We start from the raw sequence: 13,042 nt of genomic DNA, 5'->3' as shown, positions 1-13,042 counted from the left end.
AGTCATTAATTGTATCCCTTTATCGATACCAGCTTCATCTCGTTTCATAATGTTTATTGTAGAATCAATTATTGAAGTTTGATTCTTAACTAATTCTAAAATGTATTCTTTATTCGAGTTTACCCTTGAATTATTTCAGAAAGCAATTTCGGACAAAACCTGGTACATCACACGCATTTCATGATAACGTTTCTAACAATGGGAGTGATTTTGAGAATGTGATACTGTTGTCTCGAAATACCCTTTAAATTATTTTGACCACAGTGCATACTTTCTTCGTGAAGTTTATGAAGCAGCATTGACGATCTCGTCATTATATGGTAGTAAGTAGGGATTCATTGCATCCCGAGAAATTTGGGCATTTCCCAACCTTGATCCCACTCTTATGATAGAATTTTCGTCAAAATAAAGATGAAGAGAAGCGACCTTGGGTGATGGTCGTTCGGGATGACGCCGAAGGTGATAAAATTCATTTGTGAAGTCAGCGTATAATTATCCGCCTAGCTTATTCCAATTCGTCAAACTCCAGTAGTTCGGATTGTTTTCTATTTCTATCTACGATAACGAAATCGTAACATGTATGCAATTATACTTTGCAAGCGATTAAACGAGTTTACATGTTTGATTCGATATATTTCTTCTCCTAGTGAACATGTTGCTAATGTAACAATTTTAATTTTCCGTTCCAAAGAAATAGTGTTATCCTTTGGAGCTTTAAATAGAGCTGGTCACTTCTCTTCAGATCTATGAAGAAACAGTGATCCGTATAACCACACGGTATGAGCGCTTAATTGAAAATATATATGGCTCTTATATAAGCAACAGCACCAATCGCTTTTTCAGAAGCATCCACAAATATATTTAGTACTTAATTATGAGGAATTTTTCCATCGTTAATGTGTCGTGCAATAGACATTTTCTTTTAACATAGCAAGTCCTGTCTCAAGGCCACCTACCTTTCCTTTAGGGAAACAGAAATCTCTGTGTCCCAATTTAGTTCAAGGACTGAACGATTTTGTAGAAAGATTTTTGCTCTGATTATGACTGGAGCAAAAAGACCATGTAGGTCAAAAATTTGGCCCAACTCAGAAGCTACCACTCTTTTTTAAATGGTTTGAGTGTTATGTTCTTAAGTCTTTCCACACAAGTGGTCATCCTTAGGGGTCCAAATAATTCCCAACGTCTTAACACTGGTATGTTCCAGTGCAGTGCCAATATTTATGTTGCTAACAATAATTTCAGGTGAAAAATCCTTTAGTGGATGGTGTGAATTAGAGCACCATTTTTAAGACTTAAATTCACAAGGTAGCAAGAATTCGTTCAACTCTCCTTGAATCCTTTTAGCAACTATAATTGTGTCTGCTCCGGTTAGGCAGACATCAACACAGAAGTTGTTCTTCAGTGTATTTGATCTCAATGACAATTTTTCCAAATTTTGATTGGCCAAATGCTCCAAGCATTTTGTGGCAAGAAATGGAGCTGACGTTGTGCCATAAGTCACAGTTTTTAGCCGGTAATATTTTTATTCTTAAGACGGATTGTAGATCACTTTGAACAACTGGTCCTGGATAAAGCACATCATTTAATGATTTTCCTGTAGATCAGCATCAAAAACTACTCTTCATTTTGTAGTCGTACTTTCCGGTTTCAATAATACAAGACTTCCCCAGGACTGAGGGATTTTCAGAAAAAGGTAATCTACCTATTAACTTTCCGTCTTGTGCATGTTGAAGATTTTCCAAAAAATGTTTCTCGCAATGTCTTTCCTCTGGTGTCCTGTATTTCCATATTGGTTGTCCAGTTTCCAGAATTTTTCCAACGACGATTTGGCTTTTTTATGGCATTTTTGAGCACATGTTGATTTGTCCAGCAATGATACAACCAAATTCGGTGTTCTGGAGAATCGGAAGACCTGGATACGACTTAATTTGCTCTGACCTTATGATAGAGAAATTATGTTCCGCGTTAAGCAGTAAATCAATTTTTCATGGTCTTGAGAAATGAGGATCAGCAAGCGGGATATTGTTTGATATTTTTAAGTTACTTATTTTTACTTGTTCAGTATGCTGATCTGCCACAATATGATAAAGAAAAAACGCTTCGACTCTTGTTTCAAAATCACAATGTTTTGATAAGTACACTAACACGTCCTTTACTTTTTTGCGGCATCCAACTCCCTCAATGCGAAGATTTTTTGGTTGTAGTTGCAACGATAGCCGCTTAACGAGTCTTTCAGATACTAAATTTATTTGCGATCCGGAATCGAGAAGTGCGCGAAAATTTCCTTCTTGATTGTTTACTCCTTGCACTATGACTAGCCGTTGCAAACAGTGTATACTTTTTTCACAGCTGTTTTTTGTAGCAGCAGACGCGGCTGTATTGGGTTCGGTTATAGATTTTCTTTGACTTAAATGTAGCAATGTGTTGTGTTTTTTGTTACCTTTTATGCATGTATATTTAGACGTGCATTGTTTGGACATGTGGTTTGCCTTAAGCAGAGAAATTTTCTTCAATCTATCGCATTTGTAAATACTATGTCCTTTTTGACAAAACAGGCATGCCCATGAACTCACTGTCGCTGAAGCATTTGTTTTATATTTTTCCTTATGCATTTTGCCGACAATGGTTTCAAGTGTAAAGAACTCTGAATTTTCCTGGTATCTAAAATTGCAGATTTTTTGTTGATTGAGAATCAAATCATTTTTCAAATTTTGTTGTAGAAAGGACTCGCTTATTATTAAAACGTTCTTTAAGCATGGTCCAGGCAATTTCATAAATAATTTCTGTTAATTCTGAATGCCTAACTAACCTTTCTGCTTGTCCAGAGAGATTAGCTTTGAGATACCACATTTTTTGTATTTTTGGGATCGCAAATATATGGACCATTTTATGGTTGACAAAATTATAACATTGCTTCTTCCGTGGAAATATATCGCTCCATACAATAACCTAATTCTTCAGGTTCGATATAAAATTTGTGGATTTTAAAATGAAGACTTTCAATTTGTTTCCATAAATTATCGATTACTGATTTATAGGTAAAGTTGTTTCCTGGAGCTATGTGTTTCAGAGTTCTTGACATAAATTCCAGAACCGCCGCTTGGTGTCCTATCAATTTTTCTATTTGTTCCAACAATTCCAATTGAATTCTTCGGTAGCTTGACAAACAATCGTTTTCATTTGATTGTAGTATTTCTTTTCAAAATATTCATGCGACACTGGAGTATCATTTAAAATTTCCAGGAAGTATGCTCGGAAAATTATTCGAGGCAAATAACCCTTCGTTATGAATTCTGCTCGATAACAGGTTTATTAAGCAAGATTTTTCACAACTTTAACTCTAGATGATTCGATCGCCAAGTTGATCGGGAATCTGTCTAGAAAAGTTGACTAGAATTTTATGCAACGGTCGGGGTCACCAAAATGTTTGTAGTTTTATTATGTTTTTATTATTTATAATTGTGGTTGCCTCTAGAACATAATCTAGTGACAGTAGGACGTTAAACCTACACTTGAATTGGTTTAACTCGGAAATAATCATGCATATGAGGGCCAAAGCCAGAACGAAGCTCACTCGTGGAACCCAGAGTAATTGAATACACAAGGATTACTTGAGTATTGATTTTATTAGGGCAAATGTCTGGTTTATATACACGATTTTAGAGTCAAGGGGGCCAATGTTACAAAGAAGTGAAATAAAGTTATTAGTTAAAAATACAATACAAAAATAAAATACAGAGTCAACAAATTTGTATTCCACACAGGAAGTTTTTAGACTAGAGTTAGTAAAAATTGAATCCGGGTTTTGAAGGTAAAGCGATGTCGGTATTTGTCGACTCAAGTGGTACGTAAACGTTAACATACATTGCGCTGGCCCTATCTGTTAACAAGATATTGTCATTCTGAACAGAAGAATGAGAGTAAGATGAGAATGAAAAAATAGAGGAGAAGTAGAACTTGAATTGTAACCTTCGCCCGAGGCAGTTAAGTGAGAAATAACCGAAGTCCCTATTAACGATTTACTCTAAAACTAACACCGCCCGACTTCTATTTATACTTTAATGATTTCTTAAGAGAGCTTATTTTTTCATGCTGCATTACTGGGCACTGGGCAATACCATACAGCTAAATTTAAAAAATATGGAAAATAGCACTGGCTAACAAATTTAAATTTAGATAAAATCCTCCAGAGATCAAACTTTATTTTCCGATGCAAATGATTTCCCAGATGCAAAAAATGACACTCAACATTTTTTGAATGATACCATTTTTTTAAGAGTGTAAATATATTTTGTTACCTGTTTTCATAAAAATTTTTTTTTGATCTCCAGTTCTGCTTATTTTCCATATAGATGCCAGAGCTCGACAAAGATTGATTTAATATACTCATAAAAATGTTTTTCCCAAAATAGCCCTAAAAATAAAAAATTTCGCTTGTATATTTAGAAAATCTGCATACAAAAGGAACCATTACCGACTTGTTCTCAGCTTTAGAAGAATGATACCTGAGAAAGCATACCAAATGATACTCACTTTTTTGAAATTTAGAAAAGTGTTCCTGGTTTTAGGGTACCTAGCACCGCACTGTAAATTCTATTTTAAATATTTTTAAAATTAATGGCGTTTCTTTTTAAAATCTAATCCAATACCCTCTGCAAGGGTATAAAAATACACGCCTTAAAAAGAAAATAATTTTATCACTTTTGGGCATTTAGCGGCTGTATGGTATATGTTAAGTGCTAGTTTGCAGAACAACCACAACATAAATCCGTAAAAAATCGGTTTACCGGCAGACTGTTAAAGCTAATATCTTGTTGGATTCGTGTGCCAACTTCAAGATAAAGTGGTAAAATTTTGTTCGGTTTACAGTTCAGTTTTCAATTTATTCAGACTTTGGCGAAATCTAACATCTACATTAGGAAAGCTAACCTTATAACTAAAAAGAAAATTTTAAAATTAATATATTTCTAGTAAATTATCGATGACCGCAATCGGTTAAGCAGAACTTGAAATAAAACTATAAATTTGCATGAAAACATGGAAAAACAGGAAAGGAAGCAATCTTCTTCATAAGGGTATATGATATTACAAAAACTAAATATTCTTGAAAACATTTAAATTATGATTAACTTGCATATATGCTTAAAAACATGGAAGCTATGATGGTTTGCAGCTCAAATACTCGATAGTTCCTATGGCAGCTATATGATATCGTTTTCCGATTTTAAGAAAATTAAAAGCGTAATTCTGAACTGATTATTTTAATTGTAATTTAATTTTATTAATAAGTCAAAAAGAATTAAAAAAAATTACAAAATAGTTACATTAAAAAAAAATCTTATGTTCTTATAGTTTCCAAGGGAGCTTAATGATATAGTCGTCCGATGTTGATGAAATTTAAACCGTTATTGTGAATTATTAAACCATTACTATATGCCGAAGAACAAATAAAAAAAATTAATAAACAGCAAAGTTATAATTTTTTTCATTTATTTTTCCGATTGTTCCTATGGGTGCTATATGCTATAGTCGCCCGATCCGATATATGGCTCTTATATAAGCAACAGCACCAAGCGCTTTTTTAGAAGCATCCACAAATATATTTAGTACTTAATTATGAGGAATTTTTCCATCGTAAATGTGTCGTGCAATAGACATTTTCTTTTAACATAGCAGGTCCTGTCTCAAGGCCACATACCTTTCCTTTACGGAAACAGAAATCTCTGTGTCCCAATTTAGTTCAAGGACTGAATGATTTTGTAGAAAGATTTTTGCTCTGATTATGACTGGAGCAAAAAGACCAAGTGGGTCAAAAATTTGGCCCAACTCAGAGGCTACCACTCTTTTTTAAATGGTTTGAGCGTTATGTTCTTGAGTCTTTCCACACAAGTGGTCATCATTAGGGGTCCAAATAATTCCCAACGTCTTAACACTGGTATGTTCCAGTGCAGTGCCAATATTTATGTTGCTAACAATAATTTCAGGTGAAAAATCCTTTAGTGGATGGTGTGAATTAGAGCAACATTTTTAAGACTTAAATTCACAAGGTAGCAAGAATTCGTTCAACTCTCCTTGAATCCTTTTAGCACCTATAATTGTGTCTGCTCCGGTTAGGCAGACATCAACACAGAAGTTGTTCTTCAGTGTATTTGATCGCAATGACAATTTTTCCAAATTTTGATTGGCCAAATGCTCCAAGCATTTTGTGGCAAGAAATGGAGCTGACGTTGTGCCATAAGTCACAGTTTTTAGCCGGTAATATTTTTATTCTTAAGACGGATTGTAGATCACTTTGAACAACTGGTCCTGGATAAAGCACATCATTTAATGATTTTCCTGTAGATGTTCCACAGGAAGCATCAAAAACTACTCTTCATTTTGTAGTCGTACTTTCCGGTTTCAATAATACAAGACTTCCCCAGGACTGAGGGATTTTCAGAAAAAGGTAATCTACCTATTAACCTTCCGTCTTGTGCATGTTGAAGATTTTCCAAAAAATGTTTCTCGCAATGTCTTTCCTCTGGTGTCCTGTATTTCCTTATTGGTTGTCCAGTTTCCAGAATTTTCCAACGACGATTTGGCGTTTTTGTGGCATTTTTGAGCACATGTTGACTTGTCCAGCAATGATACAACCAAATTCGGTGTTCTGGAGAATCGGAAGGCCTGGATACGACTTAATTTGCTCTGACCTTATGATAGAGAAATTATGTTCCGCGTTAAGCAGTAAATCAATTTTTCATGGTCTTGAGAAATGAGGATCAGCAAGCGGGATATTGTTTGATATTTTTAAGTTACTTATTTTTACTTGTTCAGTATGCTGATCTGCCACAATATGATAAAGAAAAAACGCTTCGACTCTTGTTTCAAAATTACAATGTTTTGATAAGTACACTTGCGATCCGGAATCGAGAAGTGCGCGAAAATTTCCTTCTTGATTGTTTACTCCTTGCACTATGACTAGCCGTTGCAAACAGTGTATACTTTTTTTCACAGCTGTTTTTTGTAGCAGCAGACGCGGCTGTATTGGGTTCGTTAATAGATTGTTCCTATGGAAGCTTTATGATATAGTCATCCGATTCTGATGAAATTTAAACCGTAATTCTGAACTATTTAACCAATTCTATAGTCGAAGAACAAAAAAAATATAAAAAAACAGCAAAGTTATAATTTGTATTCATTTATTTTTCCGATTGTTCCTATATGCTATAGTCGTCCGATCCGGCTCGTTCCGACTTATGTGTTACCTGCAATAGAAAGACAACTTTTGGGAAAGCTTCATGCAGATAGCTTTAAAACTGAGAGACTAGTTTGCGTAGAATCGGTCAGACGGACGGACGGACAGACGGATATGGCTAGATCGACTCTCATAGTGATGCTAAGCAAGAATATATATACTTTATAGGGTCGAAAATGTCTCCTTCACTGCGTTACAAACTGACTGAAACTATAATACCTTCTGCAAGGGTATAAAAATGGTACTGTTGGCGTCGAAACTTAAAATTGAGCCCAACCACAAAATATACCCACAGCCAGAATGCAGGAGACTAGACTCTTCAAATTTATGTTTATTTAACTTAAATACTGCCTCCGAATCAATGTGATTTATAATTGCCTTGCTAGGCACGCTTAAAAACTTTGTCTTATTTCCCTCGTTTTCTTGCCAATAGTAGTATCGCGTTGCTTCTTGCGATGGCCTTTTTTTAACAAATTTGTATCGATATGATATCGATATTTCATACGAAATTACATAAAAACAAAGAAGTCTTACAATGAAATATTCAGTTTACACTACATGACGAAATTAGGATCTCGCCTTTTTACGCCCCAAAGGGCTGCGCGTGTAACAAGCACTGCTTAGAGTCGTAAGCAGCAACTTAATCTTCATTTTCATACCTATGACAAGCCAACAACAACTGCTTGGCATTCAAATGCATTAAAAAAGAGTGCACTCTGTCTCAATTCACATTCAAAATCCCTGACTCATTTTGAGCATTGGTTATTTCAATGCGTGTCTATTGCTATTGCAGAAATATATGTTCACCTTATATATTTATATCTTGTGATTTTATTTTGGTAAATTTTTTCAGATTTTTAGACTTGAATGAAGGTATCCACGGAACCAAAAATCGTTTTGAGAGGTCTCTAGATCTTATTCCGCCGAAAAACACAGCATACGATGACTACGATTACGGAGATTTTACAGGCTATGCATATGAAAGTGGTCAATTGCCGACCAATAATTACATCGTATGTTTACTCAGGTTTTTGCACAGCAGTAATATTTTATGTATTTGTTTTTTAACAGCTTAAGCCTTCAGAGGGGATTATGCCTAAAATAATCTTAAAAGAAAATATTGGTTTAGCTGTATATAAAAATAGTAAAAACGGTAAGTTTTGAAATAATAATAATAATAATAAAAATAATAATAATAATAATAATAATAATAATAATAATAATAATAATAATAATAATAATAATAATAATAATAATAATAATAATAATAATAATAATAATAATAATAATAATAATAATAATAATAATAATAATAATAATAATAATAATAATAATAATAATAATAATAATAAATATAATATACGCTAACAATATTTTACATATACATTCATTTTCACATTTTTTTATAGGATATGAAAACACTCACAGAGCTTACAAATCTTATGACGTTGCACCTTTAGAACGTTTAACCGATCCATCAAATCAGAAAAAAGAAATAAGTTTTAAGGACATAACGGATATTGCATTAACAACTTTGGCATTTCTATCGTTTGGGATGTTTACTTTACAACTGCTAATGTGCATAGTTATGGTATGGTTTTGATTACAATACTTTTGTCTCTATCCGTAAAAGAAAAAATCGTAGTCATTTCTATATTACAAAAAAGGTTTCTTATAAGTATATTTAGTGAATTCTGATTGCATTTTTGTTACTCTAAAAGCAATATCCCATAAACTTAGATAAATAAAAACTTTCTCAAAGTTTTTAAAGGTTCTCAAACTAACTTCTAAAAATAGATCTCAGAATTTTCATGCTTCGCGGTTTTATGTGTAATTATTCATATTAGCAAGGCACCTTAATTGATCCATTGTAATACCGCGGTTCTTTTTATCCTATTGTCGTCTGCTCTGTTGAAGATAAGTTAGCTAAGGTCCCATCCGGTCACTTTAATGAATCGCTTTAGTTTTTTTTAGGATTGCACTAGCCTCTTTAATGAGATTGATCATGAAGAGATGGTCTAGTTGATAAATTCTTAGCATGCAAAGAGCTCGGCAGGTGCTGAATAGGTGTTTCACCGTTTCCTCTTCCTCCTTATCTCTGCAGAAATCATTTTGGTGTGCGCCAAGACTGTTGGCATGTGCACCTAGTAACCAATGGCCTGTAAGCACCTGTATTATTATTCCGCACTCGGTACGGAATTAGTAATTTCACGTCTATAACGGGCCATGTTTGGCGAGAAATGTGTCATTGTCTCGCATGCTGCCAGGCTTGATTCGCTAGTCTTGGATTAGTTACGGGAGCGGGCTAAGGCGGGGTAAGGAATAAAACCAAAAAAATAAATACAAATATATATATATATAGGCGTATATACCTAGTTCTATGTGCAATTAAAACATTTATATATATACCTCGTACATTAAACTTAAAGTCGTGTAGTATCCTTATAATGATTATTATAAATTAATAATATTACATGACTCTAAGTTTATATATATATATAAATGTTTTAAATAGATCTAGGTATATATATATATATATATATATATATATAGTGAGTTGCGTTCGACTTTCTGTCAAGCGAACTTTTATAAAATATATATATATATATATATATATATATACAGTTCTCGTCGATGGAAATAAAAAAGGGTAAGTGAGTTGCGTTCGACTTACTGTCAACCGAACTTTTATAAAATATATGCGTATATACCTAGATCAATGTACAATTTAAAAATTCATATATATATATATATAATCCTCATACATTAAATTTAAAGTCATGTAATATCCATATTATTATTTTTATAAATTAACTCCTAATATTATTCTTAAATTTATATTCATTCTTAACAGTTTTATTGCACGTTAATACAAATATTATATACACCGCTTAGAATATCTCTCAATTTAATTATTTTGTCACCTAAGCTTACACTTTTAATTGTCAATTAAATGTGCACCTTTTTTAAATAGAAAATCTTTTCAATAAATTATAAAGTGAAGCAGAACTCAATAATGTCATGGTAACTGTCAATAAAAGATGGAGCTTGCGCAAATGGGAAAGCTCGGTTCAAGAACAATTACGTATCATTCGACTGACGACATTGAGAATAGGGGAGCACATTGCATACGGAACGTATGAAGGGGCAGGGTAAAACAGCCACACGCTGCCGATCGAAATTCGGTGAAGCGCTTGAGATAGCTACTTGAGAAGCTTGTGGGCAGCGAAGACAAATTACAAAAGGCACGATAAATATATTCTCGTTATGAAGGTGTGGGAGTGGATTCCAAAGAACCCACCCCGTCCGGCGAGCTGAGCCGGCACCCAACGCGCCTACCCAGGACGCAACTCCCTCGGCCCAAGTCCTTTAAACTAAGCACTAATACACCGACGTAAAAGATTTTTATATTTAGCGTGCAGGTAGCTATCGAGCAGGATGGTAGTCTTGCCAGCTCGTTAGCTATGTATTCGTCAGAATACATGTAGAATCAGTCCTTCCGTAGCGCCAATCCCGCACACAGAGCAGTGCAATACTTAGCAAGCAAAGAAACACTTGGCCCTTCCACAGCGTAGGTGTCACTCAGCAAGCAGTACCAAACTCGGCCCTTCAGCAGCGCCGACGACAACCCAGCAGTACCACACTCGGCCATCCCATAGCGCCGATATAATTATAATTGGAAACGTAGCCCTATCTAACCGAACTATTAAACAAAAACTATACTTTGTAGCGTTCGATTTGTGATATTTGTTGGGGAAAGGGAGGTAAACCGATCTAAAGAGGAAATAAATTTCTGTCTCTAACACTGGACACGGCGAGCTACACAGCCTCCCGAAACAGGGTCGTTACACAAGTATGACCATCAACCAATTCCTGATATTACTGACCTCACATTTCGACACCTTAAAATCCTGCCAACTAGTTCGTGCGCCAAAAGCTCGACGATCAGCTGCCACACACCACGCGGACGCTCGTACGCGACGAGACACAATTGCACATCTTACCAGCAGAATCATCCAATCATTAGGTCATCGAATTGTGCTCCTTCATATTGACATCATATACGTCATCGCTCCCAGCGCAAGCGATTGACACGAGATCTCTAGCGTGGAAACAAATCGCGGATCTTCCTCTAGTAGATCTCACATTCTGCACATGTCATCGTTGGATCAGATCAACTTTGGTCTCTATACACCGGAGAAAGAAATCAGTTTGGCTACAATGCATTCAATGACCATGAGATTCCTGTGACACATCACGTCAATCTCGACATGATGGTCCGATCTTCAGCCTAGCCAGTCAAACTTGGACTCCAGTGACTCCACGGAAAGTCATTTTGCGAAAAAACACTCTCTCCGACGACGGAGCTCATATTGTCGAGTATCCTTTCAAGGATGGAGCACCACCTATTGAGTCAATACTACCACCTTCTGTTTTCATTGGAGTAAAAATTCGAGTTTTTGTATGACTACTTGCAACGTGGTCACATGGAACAGCCGACATTAGCTCAAATCGGTGATAGCTCCACCACCTGCGTTTACCTGCCGCATCACGCCGTCATCAAGATGGAAAGCCTGATTACAGAGTGTCGGGTAGAAATCGATGGATCCGAAGAAGTTAGATTTGGAATAGACATAAAGATACTGAGAAGGAAGTGAAATTTAGTGAACCAGCTGTGTGAGTTTTATTGGACGATCGGTCAGACCTGGGTGGGTACGACTGTGGTGGTCACTCAGGTTGGGGGCTGGGGGCGGAAACTTGTTTAGCACACACTCACTAATAAAGAGGCGATTTAAAAGTAACAAGGAAGGGACCGCTCGAGTGCACTGTGGGAATTTTGCTGTATCGCACAGGCTATGACTTAACATTGGGACGGATACCGAACAAACGATACACTGGTAAAAAGAATGTTTAGTGTAATAATGTGTAATTTAATACATGTAACAAAAAAAAAAATTAAATACTTAAAATGACCTTAGGGAAATAAATAAATTTTTATTTTGACTTAGGAAGATTTTGATTACTTTAAATATGGTTAAACTTTAGTAACAGTTTCGGGTATTAATGGAAATGTTTAAATTGAGTACAAATTTTTTTGATTTATTGTTCTTATCAGTAGGGAGAAACCGTCGCCAGACAAATGATTGTCAGCAATTGGTTATGGAAACTGTATCGCAGAGTACCATGATCAGCGGAGTAACCATGAGAAGTAATACCAAAATATTAAGGCGGGATAGAAAAGTTGGAAGGTTTGATAGCTGCAGTGGAACAGGTCTTATCCCTAATCAAAGGAGATGATGGTCAGCGATAGGGTTGATAACTCTTAGGGCTATAAGGAGCAAGATAGGAGGAGCGGCGGATAGAGATAGACGATATAGAGCTAAGTTGGAACGAAATCAAGAAAGCGTTGATTTTGCTCCTTAGGTACAAGAGATCGAAACAGGATTTGGTAATGGAGTTGACCCATATAATAGAAAAAGAAATTGATGTGGAGACCCTTTATGTGAAAGTCTTGTCTCTTCGGAAGGCTTTGGTTAACCAGATGAAGTCGAAGGAAATGGATAGCAGTAATGAAATAAAAATCTAAGTGAAGAAATGGCTCAAAGCGTTTTCTATCCGCATTAAAGGGACCGATAGGAATAACGCTCAGAAACATGAACACGAGGTAGCTTGTAGAGAAAAGAACGTATATATTCCGACGATACCGTTCGAAAGGAAATAGAGGAAATAGACGGTGTAGAAAAGGAGGCAGAGAAGTTAGGAGCCTCGGAACAGAGCGCTAGAAAGGAGCAAATTCCTGTGGCACAA

This window comes from Drosophila elegans, unplaced genomic scaffold (assembly GCF_018152505.1).
Source record: "Drosophila elegans isolate 14027-0461.03 unplaced genomic scaffold, ASM1815250v1 contig_208, whole genome shotgun sequence".
Taxonomy (NCBI): Eukaryota; Metazoa; Arthropoda; class Insecta; order Diptera; family Drosophilidae; genus Drosophila; species Drosophila elegans.
Note: the sequence above shows the minus strand (reverse complement) of the source record.